The sequence below is a fragment of the Equus caballus genome, chromosome 23 (assembly GCF_041296265.1).
Source record: "Equus caballus isolate H_3958 breed thoroughbred chromosome 23, TB-T2T, whole genome shotgun sequence".
NCBI lineage: Eukaryota > Metazoa > Chordata > Mammalia > Perissodactyla > Equidae > Equus > Equus caballus.
The window spans coordinates 43,804,276-43,831,587 of NC_091706.1; the positions used below are offsets into that span (position 1 = coordinate 43,804,276).

At 35.3% G+C, this 27,312-nt stretch overlaps 1 protein-coding gene and 1 long non-coding RNA gene across 46 annotated transcripts in view; one reads left to right on the top strand and one right to left on the bottom strand.

Moving 5' to 3' along the window:
• LOC138920449 (uncharacterized) overlaps positions 1-26,239 on the top strand; it is a 37,114-nt gene extending 10,875 nt beyond the window's left edge. Inside the window, exons 2-5 of one of the 2 annotated variants that reach the window (XR_011431620.1) lie at positions 2,344-2,477; positions 7,581-7,695; positions 18,360-18,508; positions 21,836-26,239. This is a non-coding gene — a long non-coding RNA (uncharacterized lncRNA). Of the gene's footprint in view, positions 1-2,343; positions 2,478-7,580; positions 9,026-18,359; positions 18,509-21,835 lie in introns of those variants that run through there. The other variant, XR_011431619.1, reaches the window with a different exon arrangement.
• PTPRD (protein tyrosine phosphatase receptor type D) overlaps positions 1-27,312 on the bottom strand; it is a 2,083,106-nt gene that overhangs the window by 1,512,768 nt on the left and 543,026 nt on the right. For all 44 annotated transcript variants that reach the window (XM_070248854.1, XM_070248852.1, XM_070248848.1 and 41 more), the window contains one exon: positions 19,872-19,943. The gene's annotated coding sequence lies outside the window, so the exon portion shown is untranslated. The remainder of the gene's footprint in view (positions 1-19,871; positions 19,944-27,312) is intronic.

Here is a 27,312-nt window from a genome sequence, read left to right on the forward strand (position 1 = left end):
AAATTATATCCTAAAGTAATTATAGATAAGAAGCCAATAACAAAGTATTTCATCTGGTTGGCACATAGAATACACTGCAAATAGTACAAAGTTATTTGTTTCAAAAATAATAAATGAAAGAATAAATAAAGTCTTACTATAAGGAAAAATTCTTCACAATCCTTCCACCAAACCCTTATCACTATAGATGGCACTTATTTTTAGAAGAAAGAAATCACACAGGTTAGTGTTATTTTTCTTGGATTGGAAGAAAATTTAGCAGACCCTTAATGTTCCAAGCTGTTAACTTTGATTTCATATGTCGATGAATATAATCCATAACCAATTTATAAATGAAAATTTGGGTGAGTTTATTCTGAGCTAAAATGTGAGGACCATGGCCCGGGGCCTTTCTTCCCGAAGGAAGAAAGGACACCAAAGAAGTGAGGTATACAGAGTGGTTATATACCCCCAAACAGGATGTTTCACATATGATTGAAACATCCCTTTTACAATAGTCGCAAGACTGCTCTGTCAGCACAGCGATTGATGGACACAGCAGGTAGGTCTGCTGTCTCAGTGAACACAGCAGGGTGGCAGTTCTGTTGTCTCGAGCTGGGTGGTCACAGGTGAGCTGGGTGGTCAAAGGTGAGGGCAGCAATCAGTTCCTAGCCTAAGCAAAGATGCTTATCCTTAACAAAATGCCAATGTAGGGGGAAGCTGCACCTTTATCTTAAGGCCATTTGTTCTTGCCATAGTAAATGTTTAAAGCAGATATACAATGCTCAATGGCCACAATCAGGCCCTTTTGGAAAAAACAAAGTCAGGCTGCATTAGGTTTACACCAAGTGGCTTCCTCATATACTCAAATATATACTATTGCTTGCCATTTCTATTTGTCACATATACTAAAATCTGAAACTCCTATCACTAGGAAAGCATTTGATTGTAAAACACTTGTGGGTTAGATTGAATTTAGTTAACTTCTTCCCAATTTTCTTTTCTTTGATAGTGAAGTCAGTAACCTCTTGTCTACAGATATACCAAGAAGCTGGCACTTCCCGGCATTTTGGAACTGGGAATTTAACAAAACAAATAAAAAGGCTATAGGTTTCTAATGCATAGATTTCTTAAATTAGTTTTCATTCATTTCTCCACTTTATTTAGCAAGTCAAAGCACAATAATAAACAGGCTATCATCAAATCACAATGCCTTACTGTTGGCAAGTACCCAGTGCAGGGCTGGTTTGTATTTTTTTCTTTTCTTTTCTTTTCTTTTCTTTTCTTTCCTTTTCTTTTCTTTTCCTTTCCTTTAGGGAGCAGTTTGCTTGTTCCTCATAAAAATACACCTTTGTAGCATGTCCAGCTCTGGGGATTCAGGTATTTGCAATAGTCATTTATGATTATAAGTTTGAAAAGAGTTTCAGAGACTTTCTGTGCTCTTGACTTACTAGTTTTCTATTAAAACTTTACTTTTGATGTGTAAAGCATTCCTTATATCTTATAAATCACCTCCTAAAATCTGTTTAATTTATTTAATCAGCGATTAGTATTCCAAGTTGGAGGTAAGGACAGAGAGACAGTGGGGACAAGCATTCATGGAGCACTTTCTATCATGCCTGGCCGAGGGCAGGGGTTTGGGTCCTGGTAGATGCCCAAAGCTCAGTTGTTTTCGGCCAATTAACTTTTTATTGCATTAAATCCTTCCTTTTAAATGGTAAATATTGATATTGACAGGTAATCTGTAGAAAAAGATTATTTTAAAAGAAGTGTATCCATATCTAATCATTCCCTTAGTAAAATTATTTTTGAATATTTATTTACTTAAAGTTTTTAAACGTTGTAAGAGGTATAAAAATGAAATGGTATGTAAGAATTTTGAGGAACTATAAAAAATATTTAAAGAATGGCTAAACTAAAGTGAAACTAGTCACAAGAAGAACAGAGAAATTTAAAAAAATGGGGGAGGAAGATATTGAGAAAAAGAGAGAAATATTGTAGGAAGAGCAGATGCGAAAAATCACGTTTTCCGCTGCTCCTTTGAGCACTATCACAGCTGCTACTCTATACTTACGTATGAGATGATTTTTATAATTTTATTAATGTCCGTCTTTTCTATCAGACTGTAAGTTTCATTAATGTAGGGACCATGTCAGTTTTTACTTGCTATTTTGTATCCCAAGCCTAGCACTGTTGTCCGCATGTGATAATTCTTCAATATAAGGTTTTTAGAGCCATGACAGAGAAGCACCACAATGCTCAATATTTGAGGCAATTGTAAAATACAGATAGAAGAAAGACATTAAGATTTCAAAGGACGAAATTGCCTGGATGGGTATTTATTTCTCTTCTTTGTATCTGAAGGATAACTTTGCTGGATACGGTTTTCTTGGCTGAATGTTTTCATCTTTCAATACTTTGAATGGTTCATTCTACTCTGTCCTGGCCTGTAGAGTTTTTGCTGAGAAATCTGCTGAAAGCCTAATGGGGGTTCAAAGGTAGGTTATTGTTTTTTAACCCCCTAGCTGCCTTTAATATTATTTCTTTGTCATTAATTTTGACAGTTTTATTATCATGTGCCTTGGAGAAAGTCTTTTTACGTTGAGGTATTTGGGTGTTTTATTAGCTTCATGGATTTGTAAGTCTGGTTCTTTCCCAAAGTTTTGGAAGTTACCAGCTATTATTTCTTTATGTAAGCTCTCTGCTCCCTCTCTCTCTCTTCCCCTTCTGGGATATCCGTTATCTTTATGCTGCCCTTTCTAATGGAGTCAGATAATTCTCATAGGATTTCTACATTTTTAAAAAATCTTAGCTCTCTCTCCTCTTCTATCTGTATTGTTTCTAGATTTCTATCTTTGAGCTTACTAATTCTGTCTTCCATATCGTCTGCACTATTTCCAGTGTTTTCTAACGCATTCTTCTTCTCATTTATTGAGCTCTTCATCTCCAGAATTTCTGTTTCTTTTTTAGAGTTTCAATCTCTTTGGTAAAGTATTTCTTCTGTTCATGAATTTTATTCCTCTGCTCATTGAAGTGTCTGTCTGAGTTTTCTTGTAGCTCCCTGAATTCCTTCATGACTGCTATTTTGAATTCTTTATCAGTTAGATCACAATCTTCCATAACGTTATGTTTGCATTCTGGAGAATTGGTATTTTTTGTATGCGTTGTCATGTTCCTGTAGCTTTCCATGGTGCTTGATGATTCCTCTGCTGGTGAATTTGTCAAAGTGAACACTTTTCTTGTTTAGGTATAGCTTTCTTTGTTTTGATTCTGACTGTTGAACCAATTGGTGAATAGAGGCCTTTCTTTTGTTTGTTTGAACCAGTTAGTGAATAGAGGAGTGCTATAGCACCCATTGTTGATTTCTCTTACCTGAGCTGCCTCTGGCTATATTTGCGAATTGGCACTTTGCACCCTCCACCATCTCTGTTAGGGGTGTCACCAGTACCCCAGTGATTGTTGCTTGTACCTCAGAAAGTCACTGACTCCTTACTGTTGCCAGTGTTGCTGGAGTCACTAGCTTTGCCACCACAGGCACAGAGATGGTGGACACTCCTGCCATGTCTGGCATCAGCTGGGTTGCAAGCATTGCAGTCATAGTTGGGTGAGGGGGGTAGGAGGATGGAGATGGATTCGGGTACTTGGGGCACTGGCTTCACTGTTGTCTGATTCCTTGTGGCCACAGGCATTGCTGGGGTCAGGAGCCTGGAGTCATGTGTACGTCTCCATTACTGCTGCCAGTTTCTCTGGGGCTGAGGCCACTGGCTTAGCTGCTGCAGCAGGGGCTTAGGATCATGAGCATTGCCTTTGCTGTTCCCCCAGTTCACTTTCTCTATGTGCTCCAATCGACCCACCTTCATTTGTAGTAATATGTGGACTTCTCTGGCATCCTGGTGTGTGGGGCAATGTTGCCTTTATTGAGTTATGGATGTTTTGCTCATTGTAGATTGAAGGAGAGAGACCAAAGGAGCATCTCATGATGCTATGATGATGATGCCATTCTCTAAATGTACTTTTTATCTATTGTCTTTTCTTCCTTGAGGACAAACAGATCTTCATTTTGGTACTCTCACAATATCTACGCAATTGTCTTATACATAATAGGTCTCAATTAATATTTTTTAAATTAATGACCTGTTAAATGGAAACTTTACCGGTGTGTGAGAGAAACCAAGTCCATACTGTCATTTTCTCAATCCATCAGAACATGCGTTAGTCTCTTAACTTTTCTCCTTTATTTAAAGTCTATCATTTGTGAATTAAGAATTTGAATTTTAAACACTTTCATGATTACTTAGAAAGTTATATGGAATCTTTTTAACCAATTAAACGGCAATAAGACAATCTTCTTTGTAACATGAAAAAAAGTTACATATCAAACAATATTCACACAATGAATGGATCATTGATGAGATATTTTAAAGTCATGAAAAATTTGCTGTAGAAATATCTTTAATGGTGTAGAAATTATCTAAAACATATTTTAAGGATGAACTGATTTTCCAATAGTATGCATGATATAATCCAAATTTTTTAAAGAAAAACATATGATTGAAATATATAGAAAAGCATGCATCAAAAAACACATAGATTCTAAATGTTAGATTACGTGTAATGTCTGTTTTCTTATTCTGTGTCTTTAAAATTTTCTACAGTGATCAAATACTACTATTGGTAATTAAAAATTACTAATTGCTATTTAAAATATAATTTGTTTTCACTTTAGTTTGAAAAGTCCTTCTCACACATGGGACACAGCCCAATACCTGGAGACTGTCTTTTGCTATTTAAGTGATTCATTCTGTGCATAGGAAATATTACCTGTCTCTCTTCAGCCACTATTGGATGTAGTTTTTCTATAGATATTTTTTAGTTTAGTTGGTTTATATTATTATTCCAGTCTTCCTTATCCTAGTTGTTTTGTTAGTTATTGAAATCATGATATTGATATCTTTAATTATTAATATTGAATGGATTATTTTTCCTTTCAATTTTTTCAGTGTTTATGCATTTTGGGGCTCTGTTGTTAGGTGCATATATTTTATAGTTGATATATTTTCTTAGTGGGTTGATCCCTTCATCATTAGGGAAAGAATGTTGCTCCCACTTCACACGTGAGGAAACTAAATCTCAGAAAGTCTAAGTAATTTGCCAAAGCTGCAATTCCAATTGAGATGTTTAGGTTACCAAGTCGGTGTTCTTTGCACTTCTCCATGTCTTCCAATAAGAAATCCTACATTCACTTATCACACTTCACTATGCAAACCATTAATTGCATATACCAAATCCAATGGCCATAAATCATTCTATGTGACTTTTGACTTTGAGAATTACTGATATATTTAGACCTTTGTTTTCTAAAAACTTGGGAGCATAACAAGAAAATATTCACTCTGGAAATAATACATTGCATCACAAAATTAAATTTTATTCTTATGTCATCTACACTGTTTCCGTATATTTCACTTAAAAAAACAAGGGATAGCCTCAACAAGTTATAAATGACAAAAGGAATCTGGCTTTACAGATGAGAAATGAGACATGAACTAAGTTGAAAAATGAAACAAAAAAAGGAGAGAAACATTTTCACTTGAAATGAATATACTTTTTAAATCCTGAATTAGAATTATATGATATAAATTTACTTCCTAAGAGTTTTTTTGCATCAATCTCTTTTGTAACAAAAGATATCTGATGTGATTAAGTACATAGTTATTTCTATATTTAACTGTGCTTTTTTTCCCCTTATAATTCAAGAGACTTGTTACTCCATTTTATGGGTATATTTAAAAACCGCTTCAGTTAGCACTTCACCTCATTGAATTGTTTGAGGTTGATTAATTAAAATGTCCTTGAGATATGGGGTCTGTAAATGGTAATGTCATATAACGTTCACTAGAGCAGTCCTATTGTGGATAACCCAGTCGAAGTAATTTCTGTAGACAAGTGTCTTGCTCACATGTATGGAACTCTCTCTACCTACTTAGGCAGCTTTTCTATAATTTAGTTTTATGACTTTCAGTTTCAATTGGATTTTATAGGCTTAATGGCTTGGGAAATGATTATGGGTAACAATAATTCAGAATTGACCTTTCAGAGTTATCTCCTTTTTGATTGGTTTAGCTAGCAATGCCTCTAATTGAATTTGTCAGCAACAAAAATATGTGCACTCCCAGCTGCTGACTTACATTTTATAATCATTGTTATTATGTTAGATAAATATTTAAGTAGTTAAGAAAACCATGGCACTAGAACAAAGTCATCCACAGTAACACAAAGTCAATGTGTCTATGTGAAAATATTTCATGCTCAAATTAATCACGCTTCTTTGTGTTAGAAACCCTTTGGGAACTATTAAAAATGAAATTGCAATTAACTGACAGCTGAGTACTGAGGTTGCATAGGACATAGTAGAAATATAAAGGCAATTAGATTTTTTTATATGGATACTAAAGAAGTAGAAGTCAATCCAGCTGCAACTGAAATGAGGATCACTGTGAGATGTAATTTCTGTGCACGCAAAGCAGTTAATACAATGCCAGGCACTTTACAAACACTGTGCCTTTTAATACCCACAAACTTCTATGAGGTACATACTACTATTATATATTTGAGTCCATTTTATAGATAAGAAACTGAGGCAGCGAAAGGTTAGGATATTGCTTAAGTACCTTGACACTGCCATTAAGTAGTAGAGGAAAGCATTTTTTTTCCCCTTAGATATTTGATTCTGCAGCCCAGATATCTTAATCACATGTCACACTAGAACAAAACGGTTATTCCACTAATTGTAAGCTTTTTGCCTCTCTTCTCTTTTCCACCAATATTAAGTAATATAAGTTTTCAGAAGAGGGAAGTTTCTGGAAGGAAAAGAAAAGTTCCACAGAGGAATTGGTAAAGAGCTTGCTGTAGTGGGAAGATACATGATTTGGATAGGCAGATGAAGAAATTAAGAGCATTCTAAATAAGGAAGAGATTATGGTGATGGAAAATTTGGAGGAAAGACTAAGCTTTCATGTTTCTGAGAGATTGAGGAGACTGAAATTAGGGAAGTTTGTAGGGAGATATAGGAGATAAAGCTGGAGAGACAAGGCAAGCCCAGTGCATAAAATGCCTTGAAAAGCTAGGCAGAATATATTAGCTTTGACTTGGGAAAATACAGATTTCTGAGACCAGTTAGTATCAATAGGATAAATTAATGGAAGGGAAAGATTGCATTCAGATTTCAATAAAGTTATTTAACCTTTTTTAAATTTCAATTTTCCTCATCTGCAAAATGGTGAAAATAATATGTATCTCAAAGGACTACTGTGAGCGTTAAATGAAATAATGTATAAAGCACATAGTGGAGTGTCTGAAACACTAAGTGATTTATAAGAGGTGTCTGCTAAAATTATTACTTTAATAGTAGGAATAATAGAAGAAAAAGAGGAGGAAGAGGAAGAGTGGAGTAGTGGGAGGGGGGAGCTCAACAGTGGCCAACTGCAGCTGCCATTATCACAGAATCTTGTAAAATTTACCTTCTCTGGTGGGACTTAGGAACTGACTTGGCTTTATAATGTAAGATATTACAAGGTTCTTTCAAAACATTTCATCCCCAGGGGCCGACCCCGTGGCTGAGTGGTTAAGTTCACGAGCTCCGCTGCAGACGGCCCAGAGTTTCATCGGTTTGAATCCTGGGCGAGAACATGGCACCACTCATCGAGCCACGCTGAGGTAGCATCCCACATACCACAACTAGAAGGACCCACAACTAAGAATACACAACTATGTACCTGGGGTCTTTGGGGAGAAAAAGGAAAAAAGATAAAATCTTTAACAAAAACATTTCATCCCCAGGTTGTTCCTAAGCAAAATTTAGAAGTCCTGCTATCCTGCTCTCAAGATTTCATACTGTGTGTGTCTCATATACCTCTCTAATTGCCTGTTGACTGGTATTGTCCCCTCTACATGGCATTCACTTGAATCTGCCTCTCCTGAGTGAGGCACCAGTCTGCAGTCACCTCCATCCACCTGTGTCTGTCCTTGTCCCTCAGAACCTTGTTACATACTTGCTATCAACTTGAATTAAGGGATACGTAGTTGATAAAGTCTTAGTGTAATCTGCCAAAATGTGGATGCAATTTTGGATGCTTTATAGATAAACACTTTATGTTATAATTATTTTCTTCATTTCAACAAGAATTAGAAAAATGGTTATTTTTAAGTGTGTTAAGGATATTGAAGTTTCTTTTAAACACATTTATTTATACTAATCCATTTAGAATAATGAGTTATAACCATTTGAATAAAACAGAAATCTGTATATCTAAATAGATATGGATAGATGATAGATAGATCACAGATAGATAGATGGATAGTTAGATAGGAGGGTTTTTCCTCAGTAGAATTTCAAGTAATAAGCATAGAGGAAATAATGGAGTTTTAAAATCATCAGTGGAGGCTACAAGCAGTGGATGAAAATTTGAGAAAGAACAGGATATTTACAAAGTCTCAAAGAATCTTTCTATAAAATACTCATTAATTATGAAAAGAAAATTGTAAGTTTTAAATGGAGAAAACTGTAGACTGTTTCTAGCTTGGTTTGTTTGTTTCTAGTGCAAATATTGCTGTTAGGAATGTTATTGGAAATGACTCTCTCTTGCACATTTATAAGTATTTCTTTAGGATATATTCCTAGAAGTGGAAATTTTGTGTCATGGGTTACGTACATCTTTAACATAATGAGAAAATACCAAACTATTTCCCAACTGATTGTCCCAATCTACAGTCCCACCAGCAAGGTGGATATAAGTTCCCATTTCTATACATCTTCTTTAACAATTAGTAAGGATGCCATATTTTTTAGTTTTGTCAATCTGGTGGGCACAGAAATATTTCTCATTATGTTTTGATTTGTATTTATCTTATTTATCAAATTCCTGCTCATGACTTTGTCTGTTTTTCTGGTGGCTTGTCTTTTTGCTTATCAATTTTCAGGAGTCTTTGTTGTATGTTGTGTTGTTTGTAAGTTATATGTGCTGAATAAAGTTTTTTGCACCACTTTTTATTTTCTTCGTGGAGTATGGAGGCTTTTTACAAGGAGGTGTTTCTATTTCCATTACTATAAAATTTATCAATCTTTTCCTTCATGGATTGTACTTTATTTTTCAAAATCTTATTTTAGAATCCTACATATCCTAATGATAAAGAGATTTTTCTTTTATTTTCTTCAAAAAGTTTTGAAGCCTTGCTTTAGGTTTAAGTCTTTAATCCATCTAGACTGGATGGTATGAGGTAGGAAGCCAATTTTATTTTTTCCATATGGAAAAAGAATTATCCTAGGTCATTTACTAAATAAACCATCCTTTCTCCACCAACCTGCACCCCTCTCAATTTTTGAAGGTCTAGTGTCTGTATATGTGAGTCTGTTTCTGGACTCTTCTGTTCCTTGGCCTATTTGTGTAATCCTAAGCCAATGACACATTTTCATGATTGTTATAACTTTTCACTAAGTTTTGATATTTAGGAGAATTAATCTTTCAAGACTGTCTTGCCTGTATATAGATCTACCTATTATAAGTAAATGGCTTGATGAAATTTCTCCAGTTGAATATCCTCATGTTGTAAGCAGCACTGAGAGGAAGACACAGAGCATTGGCAGCTCCCCAGAAGCCTCCGCCACAGTACTCTCTAGCTGCTACCATCCACCCAAGTGGAACTACCATCTTGAATCTTAACTGTGTAAGTTAGCTTTACTCTTGTCTTTTTCTGACTTTTTCATTTTAAATAAATTCCATTATCAGGTTGTCAACTCCCCCACATCCCACTCCACATCTCCATAAAAACAGCAAGAAAAAGAAGGAGGAAGAGGAGGAGAAAGAGGAAGAGGAGAAGAAAAAGAAAAGACAGGAGGGAGGAGAGGGGAAGGGAAGATAAAGAGGAAGAGGAGGAGGAGAAAGGAAAAGGAGGAAAGGAAGAAAAAAAAGAGAATAAAATTTGTTGGGATTTAAAGATGTAGACTGGGATTCTTTTCCTTCTGGTTCTTTCACGTGGTCCAAAAGATCTTAAGCTGTAGGTCATCAGGTATAGGCGTATATTCTCAGCTTATCTGCCAGCTTCAGAGCTTCTGTATCTTTCTAGATCTATGCCTCCTTATAAATTTCACATTATGTGACTAAAATATCAGACAAAATGTTTATATTTGTAAGCTTTGGAAATGTTTATTATCACAAACACAACTAGTCTGCTAAAATAACTTATTTATGAGTTTCGCTTCCAATATATACATAGGTAATATGCACAATCATTTAGGGGCATTTTTATACAAAAATATTTGGTTTAACAAAAGTTTTTGAAGTATCTAATAAGTTCCTTAAAGGAAGTATTATTTGAATATATTTAACCTGTAAGCCTGGTTTTACTCCTAATCACAGATGTCTCTCAGTAAAATTTTCTAAGGGATAAGATTTAAACTAGAAACTAAAAGGTTGGTGAATTTAAAAAATGAAAGTGTGAAATTTCTGATAGAGTCTGTTTTTCCCTTCAAATTTCTAACCTGTAGGATGGGAAAAACAATAGTACCTTGTTCCTGGTATCATTGTGAGTTAATGCATATAAAGTTTAACGGATATAAGGGGTTTATAACAACATTTGACACAATAATTTTGACTTTATTATATTGAATTCAGCTTCAGATGTTGAATATAAAGACTAAAGTTATAGTCATCTTAATTTTGTCATTTGAAGAAGTTAAAGACTTATTGCTAACAAGAATAAATACTTCCTACTTGGAAAGAGGAACCATTTTATATTCAAATATCAAAAAGAATGCTTACTTTATTTGGACTTTTCTCACTTAAAATGAACCAACAATTTTGGTTAAACACAATACAATCTCCTAATTTAGATGCATATCCATATCGTTTGTTTTCACATTTATTATGCCCCAAGAATATTCTGAGAAATAGATGCTAGTCACTTAATATCGATATGACTGAAGAATCCTATGATTTTCGTCACCCCACCCACTTACGAATCCCTAAATTTATCTGAAAACTTTTTTTTTAAAGATTGGCACCTGAGGTAACAACAGTTACCAATCTTCTTCTTTTTTTTCTGCTTTTTCTCCCCAAATCCCCCAAGTACATAGTTGTATAATTTAGTTGTGTGTCCTTCTAGCTGTGACATGTGGGATGCCACTTCAGCGTGGCCTGATGTGTGCTGCCATGTCTGTGCCCAGGATCTGAACCAGCGAAAGCCTGGGCTGCCGAAGCAGAGCGCATGGACTTAACCACTTGGCCACGGGGCCTGCCTCTATCTGAAAACTCTTAACCATCCTCTCTATTGCAAGTGTTATCCCTTCTGTGAAGTTTTACTAGACTTACACACATCAGTATGGTTCTTCTAAATTGTAAACCACAGCAATTTGTTTATGCCCCTTAAATCAAAGATTGCTGAGTGTCTACCGGCCACTGGCCTTCCATAAACACGTGTTCCTTCCTGATAGATTGACCTCTCATTATAGAATATGAAAATCTGAGATATTTAATTGTAACTCTGCTTTCCAAATGTAATCAGTGGCACTTGATAGAGTCTGCAGGAAGGTTTCTGAAGAAAGTGTCAGGCATTAGAAAATCAGGCATTCACAGATGGTCATCTTGTGACCTTGAAAGAGTAAACTTGAGAATGAAAGCTTATGGACTCAAGAAGGCAGAGCTACAAGAAGGAATTTTCCTCGATCTTCCATGATGTGTGTGTCACAGAATAAACCAAACCCGGAAATGTGTACTTGCTTAACTTGCTATGTTTGATGATACCCCTATTGTTTAGGGCAATTTTGGGCTCATGTCTCATACTTGTTTCTGATGTGTTGCTCTTATACATAGCATCCTAATCTATTGACCTGTCTAGTACACAATGAATAAGTGTTTGCTGAATGAAAGCAACAGAGAATTACTTCCCCTCTATATCTAGATGCTACCTGACAAGAATATTGCGACCTACTTCAGGAAATAACTGGAAGGGAAATAAGGCCAAGGGCACTTGTCTTGCACAGATTAAAACCACCCTACAAAAGTTTTACACACTGGGTATTTCATTTTAAACTATAGGTAAAATCGTTAAACTAATTTATTGCAGTTTATGTAGATTGGGCATCAGTTCAGATTTACATTGACTAAGTTTTGTTTTAGCCACTAGAATGAATAAAATGCAATAAACTAGACCCAAATGGCCAATTCCCATTTCAGAAATGATTTTTTCCATTAATTGTTTTCCTGTTCTCAATAATTCACTATTATAGAGCAGAAAGCCCGTTGAATTATATAGTTTTAATTAGGTTGTTCCTTTAACATGTTTTATGCCTCAGTATTTTTTTATGCCTGCAAAAAAATCTGATACTGGCTCTACATAAAGCTGTTCTTGTATGCAATTGTGTTTTGCCTCAGAAAATAATATTGTACTAAAAGTGTTTACTCTTTGACCAAATTTTAAAAGCTAAAATAAAATGGAAACAATATTGTTATATATTTATTTATACAAGAAGATCCTCCATTAAAGATTGCTTGCAGATTAAAGGTTTTGTAAAGATTAATCAACAGCAAACAAAGCCTCAACATATTTTTGTAAATCATTAAGTATGTATAGATATATCGCTGTTATGACTAATCCAATTAAGACTAATAATTTTGAATGCAGAGTAGATAATATACATGGTTCCAAAGTTTTCTTCAGAGATCAAAAACCACAGTATTTCCAAAGTTCTTCATCACCTTAAGGATTTTGAATATCTACAGAAGTCAATAATCTACGCATTGGCCCCATTAAAAGGAGGATTCTCAAAAATCTCATCTCTTGGTTTCCATGTAGAACCCAAGCCACACTGCAGCTACATTCCATTCTTCCTACAAACTTGTCCAGTAAAGGCGATTTTGAGGTTTCCACTGGGCAAGGGCCTGAGCCTCTCCAGCTGTGCCATAGACACGTGTGCCTGTGTAACAGGGTATCATACACCTGAAAGCAAAGACTTCTTGCTCATCCTCCGTGGAAACAAATCAATTCTGTACAGAAATTCTACCATGCACTTGAAGAAAGGAGAGCTCCACTTCTTTTCTTTAAGTAAATCAAACTTCTATCTTTTTACCTTCAAATATTTCACAAAACTTCATGTTTATTGCTCTTCTTTCTTGCATTTCCTCCACGTGATTCCTCGTGTATTTTATTATCAGACCTCAAATGGAACACATTTTCTTCTAATAAAGCAGGAGAGTCATTATAGAATTATCTAAAAGCTATATTCTTATTCTGATTAAGTCCTAAGATTGCTTTCTTATTAGCCACTACTGCTCAATTACTACATTTCATTGCAAGTTAGGGCCTAAATAAAAATGCTTAAGAAGTATGTAAGTCCCCAAAAAAATGCTCGAGAAAAAAGAAAGCCCACTTAAGAAAGATAAGACATTCGTTACACTCATGATGGCTATACCATTGTTCAGTCTTCAGCAAAAGACTGCTGTTGTATTTTACGCTTCAAAATAATATTGCAAAATAATGGTCAAGAATTGTTTCAAATACACATTTGTTCTTAATGAGACCTTTAATTTGTATACTCTAATTATTTTTGTTTTAACTAAAAGGTATGTTATTTATTTTCAGTAATGTGTACTTCGTATATTTTTATATTGATGAGAGAACATTCAATTATTTTAAAATGTATTTTCAACTGTTTTGTGAAAGTAACATTTGCATTGTCATTGTCGTGAAATGTACTTGATGAAAGATAAGATAGCAAATATTTTAGTAATATGTAATTAAAGTGATGAGCATTTGTCATAATTGTTTAAAGTATTAATATTTGCATTTAAATAATGCTTTCCAAATTCATTCCAGAGTAAGTTTGGGCAAGATTTTATAGATGTGCAAGATTTTATAGAGAGAGGTTTGTATATTCTAATTGCTTCTGAACCAGGAAGGTCGTTCCCCACCTTAAAAGGAGTTCTATTTGTCATTTATTAAGTTTTATTGCTCAGTGTGAATGCCTGGTACCTTGAGAAAATAGCATCCCTTAGAATATAAACCTTTTATGACTACGAATTCACAACCTTTTTATAGTAATTGCATAATTAACTCTCATAATGTCATACTCTAAAGAAATGATAAAGTGCTGCATTATATTCAGCACTTCCATCAGATGTCCCAATTCACTAGTTCCAACTGTATCATCTCTGATACACCCACTCATTTCCACTTTTCCCCAACTCCTTATAGAAATTTTGACATTTTATGATTATTAAGCAATTTCACCTGAGAATGATAAATGTTAAATATGTGTATTTGAATATAACCATAACACACATTACTTGACCACCAGATTTGAACTGGCTTACTAGAGTTTCTTGAGTCAACATTGACGTTGAGAGAATCCATATTTCTTTCAGACTTTCTTTGTGTGTCTAAGAGAGAATTAGAATGGATAGTGGCCGAGCACATTCCAAATAGATGCAAAATTTAGATAGGCTTTAGGTAACTTAAAATTTAGGTAATTTTTAAATCCCTCATCCACACTGAGAAAACAGGGAATTGGATGATATTCGAAGAGGGTTTCCTTGGAGAGAGCTGTGCTATGAGCTTCCCTCACTGACTTTTCAAGAATTTGGGATATAATCTACTAATCTCAAATCCAGAGAGAGTGACTCTGTGGAGACCATTTGGGGGATTAAATACTGTGCTATATTGTGGGCAACATTTCAACCTTTCCACTTTGGAAATATAAAGGATGAGATAAGGCTCCTGACAGAAAGGTGACCAGGAGGGCATAGATAGATCTCAAGAAAGAAAAACTGGAGGGAATACTTGCTGCCTAAGTGCTAAGGAAGATTTAAGCCATGAATTGCAGAAAAGTTCGCTACTTGCATAAAGGATACTGCTGTAAAATATCTGTAAAGATTGGTGGGGTCCTTGAAGAAACCGCAGATGTACCGACAGGAAAAAATTAGCTTTAAATACCTACCAGTCCAGGCCAATATCATTTAACCAAGACCTTTACTGATCCCCGTACCTCTTCTCTCTTACCATGCCCCACAGCGAAGCATTTTGGAAAGCTGGAGGAGGAGGAATTGAGCAAGGTTTGAACAGAGAAAGATAGAAGGTGATCACTCCATTCCTCCTGCACCACTGGCTGCAAATGGCCCACACTGGCAAGCAGGAGAGGTTTCAACATTAATCCATGGGAACGGACATGAACTGACACTGTGCTTTAAAGTTCTGAAGTGATGTAGACATTTTTCATCATAAAGTTATCAGAAAAATCAAGGAGCCTGCCTGTGTTTCTCAAGGGGCAGGGAAATAACTATCCTGACAGTGATTAAAATAGGCAATCATAGACAAAAATAAAGCTGTTTTTGTTTATTTTATCCCACAATCTGTGCTTAAATGTTGGAACAGTATTCACAAGGATAAAGCTTCACAAGGGGGCAGTGTTTTCTCAATACAGCAGCACTGTTAGTTGCAAACATGCAGTCTTAGCTTCTGCCGCCTGCAATATTGTCTACCCTGGCTTTGACAAAACCACTGTGGTGGGTCTGCCTGGATTCCAGGTATATTACACATTTACAAGAACTGTTTCCTCAGAATGAGGAAGTTGTGGTCTCATAAACAAGGAAGACACTTGGTTTAGTGATGCAAATTTTTTAAAAAGACATGAGAAGGATATGAAATTGCAACACACCACAAAACCTACTACAGTGCTTCTCAGGTGACAGAGAAATTGCTCTAATCGATTTTAACATCCCATTAAGGCCAGCCAGCAGACCAGGGAATGTATTGTCTGCAACAATGAAGCATTCCTCGGGAGACTCGGCCTTGGTAGAATAAATAAAAAGGGGTAATTCTTTCTATTAATTCAGTTCACTCTGGCCATCGATAGGAATACAGACTCAGGTTCCAGAAAATCTCACATATGGGGTTGAAAGTCCACTATAACTAAACAGAATTGGAACACAATACGAATTGTCAGTTTTATTACATCATATAACCTAAGGGCAACCAAAATTTCCACTTCCAGTAATAAAAAGAAACTATGGAGCAAAAGGATGAAAACTTTCATTATGATGTTCAAAACAGTTAAGATAAAAGCATAAGTATTAAATTTGGGGGAAGAAAGAGATGGATGGGATACCATCTACTTTAACTTATCAGGGCAGCGGTGATTCCTTAGGTTACAAATATGGCCCAGTAACGTGGAGAGATGTACATATGCATCTGCTAAGTCTATGTACAAGAGTACCAAACTGGATTAACACTCAGGCAAATGCATGTCATATGTTCTATTCAATTTAAAAAAATTAAAGAAAAATATGTATGTTTGATCACTACAAATGGAAGCATCTGGTATGTGTATATATGGTACAGAACTTCTTTTCTCACTGATGTTATCACATAAGGGAATATTTTAAACATTAAACTTTCCAGGGTTATTGGGAAATGATACAATGGTTCTACAAAGATACATGAGCACACATTTATGAGTAGCAATGCTAAAGTATTACTGAAATAAAAGTAAAGAGATTGGAGTTTGTACTAAAAATACAATCCACTAACTGATAAATACTTTGGCATTACCTTTTACTTGGGAACGAATTCTCTCTTTGTCCTTGTTTTAGAATACAGTGATCATTTTGTTTCTTTTTATAGATTTAGTTTCCACCAAAGCATTTCAAGCTGTTTTAAAAATGTATATTATATTTTTTCCCTAGACTTCCTGTAACATTTCCCATTGGTCCAGAGGTAGAAATGACGAGATTTCATGAGTGATATAAATAACAGAAGTGAGAGAGGAATCCAAGATATTTCCCAGGTTTCCTTTTGGGAAACTAGGTAGACGGTACTTCTATTCACAGAATGGGAAAGACAAAAGGAGGTTTGTAGGAAAGCATGGTGAGTCAATTTTAATATATTAGAAGTGGAAGCTAATGTGCTATAAAATAGAGATGCTGATTTTATTCTGTGTAATGAGATCTTAAGAGGACATATTGATTTGAGTTTCACGAGATATAAATAATCTTCGAAGCTACAGAAGCAGATGAGTTCAACCATGAAAGCTATAGACTGAAAAGAGAAGAAACATAAGCAGTTATTGGGCTAATATTAACTCTTGAGAGGGATAGCTGGGAAAAGGGAAGACTTAGAGCAAAGACAAGAGTTAAATGTATTAAGGCTTGGTGATGGGTAAGGGAAGGAAGTCACCATAGGGAATATATCCAATTACGGAAATTCCATCTGAGAAAATCTTGCAAGTCTGAGCAGTGGGTGCCTGTGTCTTGAACACTGCACGTGGATTATTCAATGAAGAGGAAATCCAACCAACTTGTTACGCCTACTCTTTACCTCATCTTCACCCTCGGATTCTATGGTTTGTGATTTTTCACCAGCAACTTTGAGTACAAAGCTGCTTAAATCTTCATCTGTGTTCTGGGAAGGTACCAAATTAATTTTCTTCTTTTTTCTTACTTTTTTATTTTTAACAGCAGACAAGTCAGACAGCTTTATGAAGTGGCTGACTGCTCAGAACACAGAACAGGAAAAATTCAGTCTAAAATGAAACAGCAAAACTCATTGCTCTGCTTTCTTTTTCTTTCTCTAGAGGAAAGTCATAGCCCAAGTATAGTGAACCTAGTGCCAGTTAATAGTAGCTTTTTTAAAAATGACAAGCTGGATTACATGTGCTATGACTTATTGAGGTAGAACTTGATCCCTCAAATATCCTTGAATTTGAATGAATTATCTATCAACTAACTGGCCTGTGAAGAAGGCCATAATCAATAAAAGTCATTTAGGATTCACTGAACTGTGTCAGACAAGTCTCACTTTATTTTTTATTTTTGATAGAGTTTACTAGACTGGTAGATTAAAGGAGGGATGTAGTCACAATATATCTGTATTTCAGCAAGGTATTTGACATGAGATATTGAAAGATAAGAGATGGAAAACTGCTTCCTGGATAACAGGATATTTAAATGGATTCTTGTCTGTTCAGCAATGGTAGGTTTTTGAGTTGGAAGAGGGCTAAAATAAGTGGGATCAGCAATTACAAAGGCTTTCATATTATAGATTTAATAAAGGCTGGCTTGTCTTGGAGAGTCCTGAATTTGTCATTTGATGTCTCAGCACCTTCCTGCCTGGCTTCAGATTTGAACTGAGGCTTGACTACAGTTGAATGTGAGCTTCTATTGTAAGGGGTAAGGCTGGGGAGCTGGCGATTTATAGCCAACAGCCAAAGGAAGTTATCTGCACACTGTGAATAACAACTCTTACAGCTCAATTGTTGGTTCATACATGCAGAAAAAATTTGGGTTAAATAATTTTTACTATAACCATTTACTCTTCCTTTCTTCTCCTTATAGTATAACATGTAAGTGACCCAAGACTGAGGACCCTATTGAGAAAAAAAGTGGCCAGCTTATGCCTGACTAAGGAATTCTGTCATCCAGTGACCATCAGTGCTGCCAGTCTACATTTGCCGACATATCTACTTGGCAAGACATCTTCGGAGGTATTCCATATGACACGAAGTGTCCTTCCTAACTATGTGGCTCTTTGATTCTCTACAACGATCTCTCTGAATTCTTCTACTCCTTTCCAGAAGTTGAGTATTCAGATAAGATCGCTGGATGCCACTCTAAGCCACCTCAAACTTTTAATCCAGCCAGTACTGTCGACATCAACCACATGCACGTATCCATTTGTGTGTATAAATGTATAACCACACTCACTGACTTGCAGCATGTAGGATATCTATTCAATCTAATGCTTGAAATGAACTTTTTCTTTCAAAGAGTCTTTTAGTGCCCAATACAACTTCTACAAGTTAATAGAAATAGCAGAAAGCAGAGGATTTCTAGAACTGGGGTTCCCAAAGTCCCACTAGAATTATAAATATATATAAATTCTACTACATATATATATATATATATATAGTCATTGTACCTTCTAAAATTTTTATTGTATGCATTTCATATTTTTTACTATTATTTGTCTATCTAAAAAGACAGTGGTAAATTTACGTAATTTACAAATAATGTACATATCATTGAGTGCATATTTAACATTTTTAACTGATGGAATGTTTCATCAAAAATGTCTGGAGATCATACCTCCAAAGCACATGAGAGCATAGGAAATACCTCAGAAACTGTATTTTAGAGGAAATGAGAATGTTCAAGTTAACAATTGGTGACCCAAATGAAACATTTATGATATTTTAAGGAATGAGTGTGTGTGTGAGTGTGTGTGTGTGTGTGTCTGAGAGAGAGAGAGAGTTGGACAGTTGCATAGTTGAGGGGAGGATTCTTCAGAAATGTGATACCAGTATACGTTAATCCTATTTAGAGAAAAAAATAAATTGAAGCAAAAAAGGATGTATTTGATTTTATGGCATAAAAATATATAAGAATTGTGGAACTTCAAAATTGCACTTCAATATGCGAAGTAACTATTATATATTACCAAAGCTGATAAAATTTAGTAGTTTTTGTTTGACTGCAGCCTGAGACCTCTTCTTGGATGCTCATTTAACTGTTTCTTGTGGACCATGGTGTCAATGAATAAAACATCTTAAAAATTACCTATAAGCAATACCACTACAATGTTAGACTTTAAAAAGAAATTACAACTTTCAATTCTCCACCTAATTTTAATTTTACATCTATAGATTTTAATAGCACACCTATTACTAGAGCAATTAAATACCACAAAATCCTGATGTTACAAATTTTGTTTGGAAAAAAAATCATTCTCTAATTAGCCAAGCAATGATGTTGACACGTGTTTGATCCTGTTTATTCTCTATTACAATCAAGCCCTAGACTTCATTAAAGTGAACTACAAAAAGAGCAATTAGAGTGAGCGAGACTTACCAATATATAGCCTTCCCCCACAAAATGATTAATGGCTGGAGGTTGGAAAGTATCAAACTCCTCAAGATTTCCCTGAAAGAAAAAAAAAATGGGAATCACATTTTGAATTCACATTTTGGGGCAGTTATATGATGTCAAATCTAAGTCAGTTGATGAGATGGAAAAGGAAAGCAAAAATAATTGATACATTATAGATTAATGCAATTGACTAATTAATGCTAAGAAATAATACCATCAAAAGGGTGCTTTATTATTCCTCGACGTGAGGTATTGTGACCCATAACATTTAAAGAATAAATACAATCCTTAAATTTTTCTCTGATATAAAAGTTTATACTATGAAACATTAATTTGGGGTTGGCCTCGTGGCTGAGGGGTTAAGTTCGCCCGCTCCACTTCGGCTGCCTGGGGTTCCGCTGGTTCGGATCCTGAGCACGGACATGGCACCGCTCATCAAGCCATGATGGGGCAGCATCCCATATGACACAACTAGAAGGACCCACAACTAAGAATACACAACTATGTACCGGGGGGCTTTGGGGAGAAAAAGGAAAAATAAAATCTTTAAAAAACGAAAAAAAAACCTACATTAATTTGTTGATTAACTACAAACCCATTTTCTTTTCTTAAATGATAATTTTACTTTATTAAAACATAATTTGTATTTTATGTATAAGATCTTTAAAACTGTTTTTATTCTTTTGTGTTGCATAAGAAAATGAACCACTCAAATTTTTCTTCTAATATTATACTTCTCGCTATTCAGATAGGTTTTCTCATAGATTCATACAGCATTGTCTGTCAAATTATGCTTATTATCTGTAGAATTCCTGTCCCACATCCAAGGGACTGCTGTACTCTAGGACAGTCAACAACTTTCAAATTAATAGCACAGTACTAAACATCAAATATCTGAAGCTATAATTATAGTAAACAACGTACATCAGAAACTTTTAATGTATCAGGACAGAGAATATGTAAGTTAATAGCTGAATATTTACCAGATGAGCACAACTCAAAGAAAACTCGTATAAATTTAAATATTTCCCTTAAAATCACACATTTAGCAGGAAATTGAATTGGGTGACAAAGATCAGTTGTTCCCATCAACTGCTTAATGATTGATCAGTCATTTGCTGCTGAGGCAAAGAGATATCTGCCAAATTTCTGCCATTTACTGACCATAAAGAAGTGAACATTTAGGGTTCATCTTGATTGTCCACATCTGATCCAATGCCCCCTCCCAAACACCCCCAAGATTTTTACGTTTCTCTCTTCCTAGAATGTTCCCTTGCCACTTATTCAAACATCATTTATTTCTAAATCAAAGTCTAAATGCACTTAATCTATGAAGCCATAATTTCTTTTGCACTCAAAGGCTTGTTTTAGTACCAACACACAGTTTATCATATATTTATCACGCATGTGCCTTCTTTCAACTAAATTTGTAGTTTATTGGAACAGCAATCATGTTCTATACTTCTGTGTGTATTCAGAAATTCAGAGTCCAGCAGAATTCTGATACAAAGCAGGGAAAATATTATATATATGTTTTGATTTCTTAGTTAATTGGAGAATTTTGGTACTACACACTATGTCTGAAATGATCAATGTCAAAATCGCCATCGGTTGACCAAGAAATGACTTTTGGTTTTCAAAGGAAGAAACTGTTATTCTGTCTAATTTGACAATAGTTCTTTCTCAGGACTAATAGAAAACTACTTTGGAACGAATTTCTTCTACATGCCTTTAATGAATATTGTTAAAATGTTGCAAGTTATTACTATAACCTTCTGCTGAACTGCCAAAGAACTTAGTTTCTTTCGAACCGAAGCAAAGTAACATTTATCGAGTAGTCATTACGTGCCAGATGCCTTACACACATTATCTTGGTCTTTTTTTCTTTGCATGATTAAATGCAAACTAATGAAGCAGATACTACTGTTGATTTCCTTTCTTTTCAGATGAGGAACCTGAGGCAAAGAGAATTTGAGTTACGTCCCCAAAGCCTCCTAGTCAGTAAATGGTAGAGCTGGAATTCAAATGCAGGTAGTCTGACTCAGAGGCTTTCGTTCTACTACAATAATATGCTACCTGTGTTTACAAACCACATATGCCAGATAAAGGGGAAGAAAATGCCACAAGGAAGGAATGAGAAAGATATTTCACATATTGTCAAAATGTGGAACTGACTTTTTTTTAAAAGCCCGTAGCAATTCCTAAAGGATTCTAATCTTCATACTCCTTCCCCATTATATGCCAAGCAGCCTTAAATCAATGTTTTCATGTAAATGAGCCAAAAAGTTATAAAACCATTATCTAGATATAGGATTATACCTTGGAGTTTAAAAAGAAAAATTATATTTCTTTCTAGGTATTTACATGGGCACTCATTATCAAACATCTTTTATAATACATTAGAATTTAATTGTGGAATTTAATTTTAAGTAAGATTTAAAATAGCTCTTAAATTTGGTCTTTACTTCTCTGTTCTTGAACATCTTAAACATTCTTATACTACCATTAACAAATATAGCATCTGTAAGAACTGGGTATAATTTTGAGCGTTTAGTGCTACAAACTTCACGTTTTCTAAACCAACTCTTTTCCCTAAACTGTTTTGGAGACTAAAGCAATATTTAATAATGGTAGTATTAAAACTTATGCATGGGAATACTCTTACCCTTTCTTTCTGAAAGCTGATTCACAAGGTTATTATAAGTATTATAGAAAACTTTTTTTTTTTTGAGATTGATAGTATGCACTTAACTTTGCAATAGATATCATTGACAGCATCCTCCCTGTTAAAAGGTTAGGAAAAATGAGTCTCGAGCGTGTTGAACCACTGCCCAATGTTACTCAAGTTGTTCTTAGAAGAGGTTGAGGTTTTCCTCTGCTCTTTGAAGCTGGATTTCCTGTTGTTTCTTTTTTTTTATTTCTTTCCTATTGTATTGTTATCATTTTCTGACACTTCCTATTTTGCTTTTGGCTTTCACAGAAAAAGTGAATAACAGACTCTCATATACACATCCAAAAAAGAGCAATTGTGTTGTTTAAAAAAATGCTATTTTTGCTTAAACCTATTACTTACGTAAGATCTGCTATTATAAATTTAGAAACTCATCATCATTTCTCGTACACACTAATCATTTAAAGAAATTCCATGAGCATCAATGTTACAAATTACATCCTATCCCATGGTCACTGACTTTAATTCTTACAACACTAATGCTGACTATAAATTATGTTATAAACACCAGCAGTTAGGGAGACATGTAATATCGGGGGAAATGAAAAATGTATAAAGTATACCTTCTGCTCTATTACAAAATAAATTATATAAATGAGGGAATTTCTGAGGGTCATGAAAGTACCCAACTTAGGGGAAGAAGTGCAAATATAAAATTGTGTGTGCACTTTTGAAAGATGTTTAGCCTCTTATAATAAAAGAATTCTGTGAAAAGACATTAAACATATATTATCTAATAAAAGACACATATAATGAAAAGATATACATAATGCTTTCATAAAAGATCACAAAATATAATCATGCAAGCAATTGGCCTAAATCCACAAGTAAAACTAAAACTAACTCTATATCTCACTGAGATTCTTTCTTATGTTAAGCTCTATTATTCAGGCTCTACTCTCCTTCCTCCAAACCATGTCTTCAGCATAACTAAGTTCCTGCCTTTGACTCTTCCCTCAGTCTCTTCACTGTTCTTACTTCCCTACCCAGATTGACCCTGGGTCAACCTCTTCATACACCCTCTAACCAGGACGTGTGTCACCTCAGCCTTCCTGCAGTCTCACTATCCTGCTAACTGAAAACTCTAGACCAACCCACAGTCCATTTCCTCCATTCTAAATCTTATGTTGCCCAGCTCCAACAACTTGAATTCTTTATTGATGAAACTCCTAATTAATGGCTTCTTTATTAACGATAATAGTTTACTTTCTGCAAAAAATTGGGTTGGGAAAAGATTAATGAATAAATAGCGGTAAGACAGCATGCTTCTGATGATTAGCTGTAGAGTATTGTCCAAGAACCAGAAAGCCTATATCCTAATTTGTTTCTATTTAAAAGGTAGGAGGATATATGTGTCCATCTAAATCATGGGATGGAATATACTTTCCCACCGATTATTTCAGAGTCTTGCTGGCTTGTAGGTCTAAATTAAGCTTCACTATTAGATATTCATAATTAGCTGCTGGCAGCACATACACTGCTACTCACATTGTACATCTTCCAATAAACCCAGTATTAGATATTTCAAAAACAAATGCTGACTTACTAATTATTTTGATAAGAACCAGGGCAGTTTAGGGTCGACGGTGACATACATTAGCAGCATCTCTGCTTTCTCAGGTCTATTTGCACCCTTTTTCCTTGACACCTGACACACACAAGTGATAGCTGTTGACAGCTTGATGGTGACCAAAGTGTCACCTACCATGCTTCATTCACTGATGTTTCTGACTGATAGGCATGGCTAAACATTCTAAGATTCATTGCTTACTGAATACCAATTTTATCATCACATCTGATGATAGCCCACGATAAAATATGAGTTGACTCTTTAGGTGTCAAATAGCAGCAGAAGCCACATACATGTGTTTAAGAAATTTGACCAGGATTTTACAAACTGCACAAAATATTTTTTGAAATAGGAAACTGATCTAGTCACTTTACACTCAGTGGATGATTTAATCAAGACAAGTTTCACATGGGAACAGACTACCAATATTTGAGAGGGCAACAATCTTCATTTTGTTGGAAAGTGTGTCACTTATCTTACATACGAAAAGATATTTTGCTTTATTAAACTACAATTGCAGTACCGAAAATAATTCCACTGAATGGAACTTGAAAGACAGCTCAAATATCTCATCTTGAAAGAGAAAGAAAAACAAAGCAAATAGACAAAACCCTTCTAAGCTTTGCATTCTATACAGCTATTACTTTTATCCATTCTGCTCTTCTCAGTCATGCCTCTCAAAAAATTGGTTTACCTTCACTAACTCTACTCCCAAACCTCCTCTTCACAGCTTCTACGCCCTCTTAGAGATTCCTGGCACGGACATTGCTATATCTGGAGTTGCCAAAGATCTCTATATTGACAATTCCAATACAGATTAACATTGCAATTATTTTACTTGTCTTAAATAATTTAACATTTGATTCTCTTGACTGCTCTTAGCATCTTAAAACTTCTCTCCTGACTTCCATGGCACTGCTTTCCTCTAGTTTTCTTCCTAGCACTTTGGTTATTTCTTCTTAGCTAATTGGTCATGCGTATGTCATGATATTTTTTCTCAGAACATCATCTTTAACACTTTGCCTTTCTCGTTCTACACCATCTCTCACAACGGCTCATACAAAGCCATGGTTTCAAAAATAACCTATTACTGATAAGTCCCAAATATACAGCCCCCTAACCTTTATATCAAACTTACTGTTGGACATTTATACACCCGGATGTCCCAAAGACGTTCCCAACTCAACTTATGAAAATGTTCAATCACCCTTCTTCCATTAATTTGTTCCTGCATTCTCTCAGTGAACAAGAATAATAGATGACATTTATTCAGCATTTGCTCTGTGCGTGACACTCGTAATATCTTATTTAAGTACTCTACGACCTCATAAGAGAGATATTATCACCATTTTGAAGATGAAGAAACATATACAAGGAGGTAATGTTACCTGCCTTAATTCATACAACGAATAAATATTGGAGCTTGGAGTTGAACAAACTGCCTACATACTTCACTATTACACCTTCAAAGATAGTTGCCCGATTGCAAGTCAGACTCTCTGGAATCAATTGAGATTTCACTTTTATTCACCTCGGAGAACTTAGTCCCTCAGTTTCTGGATTCTGGGTATAAACTATTTACTGCATTCGTTTCCTCCCATCCATCCCTACGGCTCTCACTTTAGATCTTCACTTCTCACCTGGATTATTTTAATAATTATGGCTCTTTACTCCAACTTCTCTGCTGACAAACTTTAATCTCTGGTTTAGGTTTCAAACACATTATTTGGCTGTTGTGTAAGATCAGTCTGTGTAACTGAAAAAAATAAAAAGTATGACTATGAGAAAAGTTGACCTAAATAACACTCTAGTTTTTAATAGGCTATATAAAAATAGCGTATGCATAGGTTTGATGGCTACATAACTCTACCCATTTCCACAGCTCAATTTCCTAAGATAAGGGAGAGAATTTCTAATCATCAACAATGTGATTGAATTCTTGAAAGATTGAAAATCTATAAAAATTATGAGATAAAATCACCATTGTATTTGTACTTTGACAAATTAAAGCTCTCATTTGCATCAACATAAAATAAATACCAAGTTCATGATTTTTGTCTCATGCAAAGCCTAAGACAAGCAAACAGTCCATGTCATAGACAGTTATTTTCAGGATATGCCAAAATAAAGTTATGAGAAAGAAGGTCTTATGAGTTTTGGTGCCAAAATTTAAAGTTTACAAGTCTCTAACGTTTGTATATGTTTATACAGAAATGAAATAGAAGTTGCATTAAAAATTAGGAAGACTTGGGGACATCAGCATCATGACAGTGTGAGACATCACAGAAATCTTTCCCCTCCAATATACAACCAAAAAAAATCCATAATCCAACAGAGGAAACCCAAACACAACACAAAAAGCATTGGAGAGACTCATACAACCATATGAAGGAGGGCAGAGAGACTGGAGCCCCCCTTGGAGGAGGTGAAACAGGGTAAGAGAAATATTTGCTCCCTCCTCTTAAAGACTGCAATCTGGGACCATGTGAGGCCCCTGAGAGGGAAGGGACTGGGGGGGGATGGTCATTTGCAGGAATACCAAGGACTCCTAAGGGCCCTTGCAGCCTAGAGAGAAGCCCTCTACTGGGGCAAAAACTTTTGTGGGAGGTGGCCTTATCAAGCCAACACCCACAGGAGAGCAGAGGGAGAAAACCCCAAGAACACACAGGAGAAAGTGTCCCTCCACCTACCTGCTTGGCATGCCTCCAACCCCTGGGATCTCAGCTGAAGGCAGAGGGCTCAGAATATGTGGCTCTTGACTCCCACACAGTGGTGATAGTCAGTAACTGCAACCAAATAACTCCAGGACACAAAAGAGCAGAAATCCCTCTAGCAATATCAGACACTATAGTAGATCTCCAGACAAGAAAGAAAATGACAAGTACCCAGAAATCAGTCCTGAAGACCCAGAAATATGTAATCTAAATGACAAAGAATTCAAAACAGCTATCATCAAAAAACTCAATGAGGTAAAAGAGAATGTAGAGAAACAATTCAATGTGTTCAGGAGCTAATTCACAAAAGAGATTAAAACTATAAAGAAGAATCAATCAGAAATATTAGATATGAAAGACAAAATGGAAGAAATAAAAAAATATGTATTCCCTGAACACTCAAGTGGA